Consider the following 9,437-nt stretch of genomic DNA (forward strand, 5'->3'; position numbering starts at 1 on the left):
AATGATGTTATTTAGATTATGTAAGTTTAGTTTAATTCTATTAGATTCATAACTATATAAGATAAAAAGTACTTGTGATTGGTTGAATACTTAAAGCTTGAATATAGAAAGGCTAGTTCAAATTTGAAAGTTTGAATACATATTTAGAGGAGTAAGGCTTTTGTAAGCAGGACAAAACGTTGTCCTGGGGCGGATGTAGGATTTGGCGGTAAGGAGTGCATGAGAGTCCACTCCACCCGAGTTCACTATGGATGGGCCTGAGGTCAGAAAACTAGGATAATATGGACCTCTGGTTGCCTGGAAATATATATATATATATCATAAAGAAAGGTAAAAACAGTGTTTGAATAAAGGTGTTGAATCTGCTCAACCATGAAGCCTCTGTAGTCTAATGGTTATGACGCTCACCTTAAGCGGCGAGAGGTTGCAGGTTCGAATCCCGCCAGAGGCATTTTATTACACAAATTCTTTATTTATAATACAAAATTGGCTGAGAACTAAGCTACACGATGTATCTATGTCCTTTCTTTAATGATTTATATAAAACATAAGTGTTAACGGTTATCTTGATTTATATATAGGCCTATATTATTATCATTGTATGTAATCTACTTGATTTATCAATTATTCCCATTGATAAGCAGTAAAAACGTTTAATCATTTTAGACCTATACATGTCTCTAAGGCCCGGGATCAGAACACATTGATCTGTACAGCGGACAGTATCTTTTCACTTCACCAAGACAGATTTACATAGCCTTCGTTGATCTTACCAAGGTATTGGACACAATTGGCAGAGCAGGCCTGTATTGGAGGTTTTAGAGAAGATTGGATGCCCACCAAAACTACCTTTTACGGTCTTTTCATGAAAACATGCATGGTACTGTGTAGTTTGATTGATCCATGTCAAACAGCTTTGAAATCAAGAGTAGAGTGAAACAAGGCCGTGCCTTAAGGCCCACACTGTTTGGTTGGTAATTTATGTTTTATGCTTCTAGCATTATGCATTTGAAGAAGATCTAGAAGGAGTATATATCTCCACACACAACCAAGTGGCAAATAATACAGTATTTCCAGAATCAGAGCAAAGACAAATATTAAAATAATTAATTTAAAAACAGCTCTACGCTGATGATGGCAGTGATCATCTCGCACACAAATTTCACTTTACACTATAATTTTCATATAAACTGGTGACATTTACCAAATTCTAATATTCAGGCCTGTATTTCAAACATTAACAAGATACACACAACATTAACGGTAACATGGTTATCAATTTAATCCACTTTTCTGTATGCTGTACTACGAGTTAAGTGACAATTTAAGCATGGGCGCCGGTGAAATTTACAAAAAAAATCCAAATGCTTAAGAATCGCTTTTCACATGCTTGTGAAAGGTTCTCTCTAGTTATCAGCCTCAAGCAAGCCGTTGTCAAGGCATTGAACAACCACATTGATTATGGTCAATCATAACCTCTTAATGTTGTTAGCATGATTTGCTACCGGGACCGAAAATTGCAGAAAATCTATCTTGATGAAGAATTTAACACACGGATAGGGTAGGCAGCCACTATATTTGGGATAGGGAAGGCAGCCACAACATTTGGCAGACTAACAAAAACATGTATGGAACAACAACACAATATCCAGACCAAGATCTCGATATTATACAAAGCTTGTGTTGTGAAACGTGGACATCGTATAGCCACAAGAAAGGAAATGTAACAATTTCCATCATACTTTGCATTCGTCGTAAACTTGGATGGACAGAGTTATAAACGCTTCAGTACGGGAACCAACTAATCTACCAAGTACCTTGGCGCTCATCAATCAGAAGATATTACGTTAACTTGCCTACGTTTGCAGAATGCCAGACGGACGCATCCCTACAGTACTTAGGACTTGTATGGCGAAATACCAGATACAAAGAGATCAGTCGGACGCCCAAACTGAGGTTTAATGGCGTTTGCAAGAGGCACATGAAGTCTTTTAATATGGGAAACATCAGCTGCAAACAAGTCAAAATGGCGTCGCTGGCTTTAGAGGATTACACACTTCCATAATGAAAATGTGATTTAAACACTTGAGCGTAACACGTACGCATAGAAGCCTGCCCATCATCATCTTGAAAGATGGAGGTTACCATATATACATGTCTTTATATTTATTTTATTGTATGTATGAATGCAAATGTAGCTTGAGACATTAGACTTTAATTACTTTTGTAAATAAAACTACTAAGAACAGACTAGTAGGCCTACATTGCGGTCGTTTGGCCACATGGCTGATACCCAATTGAGTGCACAGTTAGTTTTAACTAAAAATTATAATAATAAAATATTCATGATAGTCTGATACGGTACATTATGCATGATGTACGGTGTGATGACGTAGAAAAAGAGACACTTTCTTACGGATGAAGCCTTGACGTGGCAAGAAAGCTTACGGAGATTACAATCTCCAAACTAATTCATCCACATACAGTTGAAATATATACTATTTTTTGTTGGAGAAAGTGTATATCTCAACGTAAAACGTAGAAAAGACTATACCAATGTTGTTTCTCCTCTTGGTAAGTACAGTGAACCATATATTAACATTTTCACTTTACACTATGCATGGTGCAAAAAGATTAAAATTCTGTAACTTATAGGGCCAAATTTAATACAGGGGACATTACTGTACATATTTAGAAACATTACATAATACATAACTATTATTCCTGGCAAGTGTAGACCTAATGTGAACCCTTGGAAATAGAATTCTTTAAAAAATTAATAGTTAATATATTTTAACATTATTAATTTATGTATTATAATCATAGTATTTTTTTTTTTTTATTGGTGTGACATCTGAAAGCAATTGTGGAAGTGGAGTGGTCGGGTGGGGGACTTTCTTACGGATGAAGCCTTGACGTGGCAAGAAAGCTTACGGAGATTACAGTTTCCAAACTAATTCATCCACATACAGTTGAAATATATACTCTTTTTCATTGAAGGAAGTGTATATTTTTCTCAATGTTAAACGTTGAACAGATATACCGGTGCGTATTAAAAACATTCTTATTGGTGTAATATCTAATAATAATTTGTTGATATTTTGGTAAGAGACTATTTTATGAATGAAGTCTTGGCATAGCATGCATGACCAAGTGGAGTTGAATAGCTTGGTGGTTAAGATGCTTGCCTTCCAATCCCAGGGTCCTGGGTTCAATTCCTGCCAGTTGCAGGATTTTTTCTCACGACATAAACAACTCCACTCCCTAAAATCTCATATTGAGATTTAGTTTGTGTAAAGCATCGTGTGTGTATGTTTGTCTTTTGTATTGGATTGTCACCTACAAGTAGGACAGTGATATATATTCGCTATTGGCAGTCTTTGGCACATGTGTTGTGTGCCTAAAGAAAGAATAATAATAATAATAATATTGACAATTTTCATACATAAGTAGGGCTAAATATCACTGCAAAAAAAGTGTGGTTTCTTCCTTGTTTAAAAGAAATTGGTTTAAAAAAATATATTTTAGATCTTAAATAAATCTTGACAATCGATAGCGCCGCGGCCACATTTTGAATTGTTAAAATAGTGGCGGCAACATTGGGGGGGGGGGGGGGGGGGGAGAGAAGCAGAGGCCAGTTATTTCGTCTTCTAAGAGTGCCACTTCCAGTTTTAATGTAAAGTTTTATCGTATTTATTTCATTGTTAATGTCAATTCTCATAATAATTTTTATAATGACGTCAATAATTATCTTCCATTTTAAATTGCAATTTGGCCATTGGCCACTGTTCAAATGAGGAATTTGAATCTGAATTTGAGAGAGGTGCATAGTCCTAAAAATGTAGTGTCTGCCAAACACTCTCTGATTGAAGCTTATATAAGCTTACTTGGGTTATAATATCCAGTTCCTTGAAATGATTTCTCATTAACATTTACCCACTGACAATACACCCATATAGCAATATAGGAATGTAACAGGCTCCCAAATGTGAGCTTTAACATCAGTTGAGGTACTAGAATAATACCCTGAAAACAATAAAATGTCATTTGGCACCTTTTTAACCCTTTTTTCACAATTGTGTATTGGCTTTTAATCATTAGAAAAAATACAATTAAGGAACTTCATTTATTCAGTTTACAGTCGTTGAGAAACCATGAGACCCTTTTTCCCCCTAAAAATGGTACAGTGGTTTTGTTATTGAAGCATAATCCATGAGAGTTATTAGCAAAGTTATTTCCTTTAAAATTCTGGTAGTCGTTAGACTACAATAGGTATGAATCATGAGAATAACAGAAAGCATTGAAAGTTGAATTTGCAATAAAAACACCGCATTCAATGTCATTAATCCATAAGTCTTTTTAAAATGAAATAAATATCAATGTACGGTAGATGACAAGCCGTCTTGTCTTGTACCTTCACAAAGTTTTACATTTGTACTTTTCCCTTAACATTTACAGTTATGTTTGTATACCAGTAAAGTAAATATCTCCAATTATCACCAATATTGCGACCAATAGCACCTGCAATTTTTTTGTGTGTTATTTGATAAAATCTTAATGACATCCTAAAACATTCCCAAATGCTCCCATTGTATTTATTTATATTTGATTTTTATGTTTCCATCATAAAATGTAATATTGTATCATTATGAATAAAAATGGTTAAAATTTAAAAAGTCTACCAATGACGATATAAATGAAGACAGTTGATAGTGGTCGCATTGATAGGTATTAGTGCGTATCGAACATTTAGATAAACGTGTATTGTAAATTCCAGTCGTGTCAAGCTTTTAACTTCTAACCAAATTTTGGTAACTGAGAAACTGGAAAAACCCAAGTGATATTAATAACAATAAAATTCCCCGATATTTTATATCCATAGACCTATTTGTCTTTTGTTAGCTCGACAACAAGGGATATGCCTACAAAAATGATACGCGGAAACCTCCAAAATTGAATAGGGAAGTTGAATAACAGAAATTAATAAAGGTGTAAACACAAGTAAACTATAAATACGGTTTATATAAATTTCTAATTCTGTTGCTCTGATATTTAATATCCATTGCCGAAATATTTTGTAAAATGTTGCCGAATAATTTACCTTGGAAACTGTAAAATTTTAGTTTTGGTATGTCACAAATGGAAGATTCTATAAAAATCATTCCGATTGGCGGATATACTATGTTGAATTAAGCCCCGCCCAAAAACGTAGGCCTATATAAACAAACACAACGGTTCAATTTTTGCCTTTTTTTAATTAACACATGGAAGATTCAAATTGGCCACTACATAATAATAATATTAAAAAAAATAAAAGAAAATTTAATAATGTATCCGGAAAATTTAAATTTTTCATAGAAATGATGTCAGCCTATCCGGCAAAAGTAAACCCGTCTGTACAGAAAATATTTGAAGATGAAAACGCTGGTGGATCGTCAGTATTATCAGAAGCGTTTAGTGCTGCACTCTTATGCGAGGAGTTCGGCGGTGAAGTACATGCAGCTGAAATGCTGGCGAGAAATCTGTATTACCATCCAACTGGAAAACATCCTGTAGATTATACCCTAAAAGTAACACCTAGTTATGAAGACAGCGTGGTTCCATTCATCTCATATATTTCTGTCTTTCGAGCATTTTATCATCACACGCTTACCGACAAGCAGAAACGAAAGGATAAATTCAATCCAAAAAAAAAAATTGGAGCAAAAAGTCAAAGCTTTGAAAGAAATTCAACCAACATCTCACCAACAACCATGCCTAAAGGTTCTCCATGTTTTAGCTACAAAAGAAGTCGCACACCAGTTAGGCTTACAACAGTATAACTGGGTAGACGGCGTGTATATCAGAGTTAAAATATGTGAGGAGGAATTTATATACCAGGTAAGCCCGATGACTACTATATTCACTATATCATTATACATGGTGTGACCATTATAATTTTGCCATTTACCAAAATTACTCAATTATGCCACACTCTCATTAAAATACGCAGATTTCTGTGTGCCAGTGTTAAAATATGAAATTAATATATTAAAAAAGGGGGTAGGCCTAAGCATTGCAATAAAGAGGCTTATGACCAAAGAAAAATCTCAGTGATTGTATGAATATGAATTGTATAAATTAAATGATGGCCTTTTTTTTTTAACATAAACTACATGAGAGCGATAGGCCCCTGTCAATATAGTCTATTATTTTTTATTTTCTGTTTGTTTAAAATACATAGTTGAATATATTTTTAAATTAACTTTACGTATTAACATTAGGCCTGTAATTTTATTATGTTTAACTAGGTAATTAATTCACAAATAAATATGTGTGTATAATAGGTTTATTGGTGTACGGCAAACATGGCCCCGGTAAAAATGGCCCCAAATGACAGGTAGGTAAAAATGGCCCCAATAATAAAATTCAGTATTAAAACTGATTTTAAAAAATTCATTGTATGAATTTTTTTAAACTGAAATAATTTAGTTTTTAAAAAGAATCTAACATCAAATAAATTGCCATTTATTTTTTACTTTTAGCAGGAATTATATATTCAAAGATAAAAAAAAATAAGCCATGAATAACACTTTTTATTTTTTTTCCATTTAAATATTAGAAAATAGCAACAATTTAATCAATAAATCAACATAAATCATGCATTATTAATACTAAAATAATTTATTTGTGGCCAATTTCACGGAAGTGGAATCACAATTTTCCAGAAATTCATCCCGGGTAGGCCCTGCTAAACCCCGCAAAAATGGGTTGATATAAACATTAACTTATCCTTCTTTTTTTGTTTTAAGAAAAAGAGAGTTCTACAATCATAATTAAAGGGTTTGGATGGGGTTCGCAGTGTGTTTTTGGAGGTTTGTGGTGTATTTGCAATACAATTTAGATTTATCGTTGATTTATCCATGACAGTTAACTACGTACCGCGAAATGCTAGGCCTCAGAAAGTCCCAAGTGGTAGTTGCCAGGTTGTCGGAAATTTTCATTTAAAAATGGTCTAGGCCTAGCCTATATCATTTCCTGCATGTCCGCCGTTCAAAACTGGCGCCAAGTCAATGTGTTAGAGCAAGGTAATTCAACAAAAGGGCGCACATCTCGGGACATCAAAGGTTATAACTCTGGCATCGACATTCTAGGCGCACGTGCGTCTCTACACGCTGAACGTCACAAAAACCATAGCAACCAGACCATAAACCGTCAGCGTACGTGACGATTTACCCACGCGCGTGTTAGTTGCCATGTTAGTCGCGCGTCGTGCGGTGATTACAAAGGCCTAATTATATTTTGCACTAACATAGACTGAAATATATTCTTCATTTCAACATTAATTTTACCAAAATTGTGGTGAATTGTCGTTCATGAGACTCACTTCGCAGAAAAAAATAATAAATGTTCCGTATATACTCAAATGTTCGTCCTCGGCACCTTATGCCAACATTGTCAAAATGACAGATTAATGTTACATAAGAACATGAAATTTTAAAAAATTCGTAAATTTTGAATTGCTGTAACTTTTCATTTTCTTGGTCAATTTTCACAAATCAAATTGCAGTTTATAGAAGCATTTAACAAGCTCGCGGTAAAAAAAAATCAAATGTAACAGACATTGCGAATTACCCAAAATTAATAAAATAAAAACTAACACCATAAAACGAATGGCACGCATTGACTGACGGCTGTACTCGCAACTAGTATCGGATTGTCGATGCCACAGTAAAGATCAAAGGACTGTACGCACGCGCTATGTTCGAGAGTGGAGATGTGCGTCCTTTTGTTGAATTACGGTACCTTGGTTAGAGCTTCCCATCAGAACCAATAATAATAATAATAATAATAATAATAATAATAATAATAATAATAATAATAATAATAATAATAATAATAATAATATAAATAATTGGTCGCTAATAATATTTAATAATAATGATAATAATAATACATACTTAGACTTAACAGCCACCCATACATACAAGATCTATTAATTAATCAATTAGCAAGGTACTCCAGAGCTCACCCAAAGTTATTTTAGTTTTCAAATAATATGTATATGGTGTATGTTGAATTATTGATTCAATTTTTACTACAGGGTATTTTACAGCATCTAATTTTTTTTTTTTTTGAATTTTATAATTGGGGGCCATTTTTATTTATTGATTCAATTCTTGCTATTTTACAGTATTTAAATATTTGAAGATTAAAAAAAAAAAATGTCACTTCTATTACTGAATTTTTTCATTGGGGCCATTTTTACCTACTTGTCATTTGGAGCCATTTTACCGGGGCCATTTTTACCAGGACCATTTTTACCAGGGCCATTTTACCGGGCCATTTTTTCCTACATTCTTATGTATAAGATAAATATGTTGAGCATGTTATGTAATAAAATACATAATTTATAATAGGCCTACTATAATATTTATCTTAAAGTAATATTTGGGTTTGTTATACTATAACATGCCTCTGTGGAAAGGAAGGTCGAAAGTGATAATTTTATCCCCAATCAAACTTGGAACAATAGTTGATTGATGAAAACTTAAAAATTAAATTAATTTAATAAACAATTTAAAAGATTAAGGTATTGTTTTTTTAATTGTCAAAATAATATGAATGTTAAATATAGGACAAGTGATTTACAATTATATAACCATAAGGTCTATTTGAAAGTGTGATTTTTTAAATCTTGCACTGGCCCACTGTAAACGCATTGAAATAAAATGCAAAATCAATGATTATTATTGCTAATCGTTAAATATTGTAATAATTAAACAAGAGTATTTTATTTTTATTTTACAGAAACCTCCAGAATGGCGACATCTGTAAATAAAATAATTTAAATTTTAAAAAGAAATTTATAATTTTAAACTTATATTTTACAAATTTGGTACAAAGTACCAAGTAATTATGTATTATTACATATTACTTATTTTGAAACTTATCTGTAATTAAATAAATTAAAATTTTTAAAAAGAAAGAATTTTTAATATAAAAGAATTTGTTGATATAAAAAAATTAATGTTTGGCAAAAACACTAATAAATTATTTGAGAAAATATAAAAATTTTAAACGAAATCCTGAAACAGAAAGAAAAAAAAATTAAAAATTTAATGCCATAAAACCAAAAAAATATTTAAAACATCAAAATTTATACTTAAATCTTCCATAATTCGGACCTTTTTTGGACTTTTTTGTTATTCATGTTGAGGGGGGTGGGGACTTTCTTACGGATGAAGCCTTGACGTGGCAAGAAAGCTTACGGGGATTATAATCTCCAAACTAATTCATCCACATAAAGGTCCTCCTTCACTGAAGAAAGTGTATTGTGTTTCAACATAACACATAGAAGAGAATGGTATCATTGAAATTCGTTGTGATTTTATTCAGATTTATTGCATGCCTGCTGTTATACTGTATGTATGGAGATATATATATATATATATCTC

The 9,437-nt window shown here is 32.6% G+C and overlaps 1 non-coding gene across 1 annotated transcript; it reads left to right on the forward strand.

Annotated features, from left to right (window-relative positions):
- The first annotated feature begins 377 nt into the window (after positions 1–377).
- Positions 378–451, forward strand: Trnal-uaa. Its single transcript has one exon. It is a non-coding gene; the product is annotated as a tRNA-Leu (tRNA).
- Positions 452–9,437: the final 8,986 nt, after the last annotated feature.

This window comes from Anneissia japonica, unplaced genomic scaffold (assembly GCF_011630105.1).
Source record: "Anneissia japonica isolate Jap-2015-1 unplaced genomic scaffold, ASM1163010v1 scaffold564_len24143_cov94, whole genome shotgun sequence".
Classification (NCBI taxonomy): domain Eukaryota; kingdom Metazoa; phylum Echinodermata; class Crinoidea; order Comatulida; family Comatulidae; genus Anneissia; species Anneissia japonica.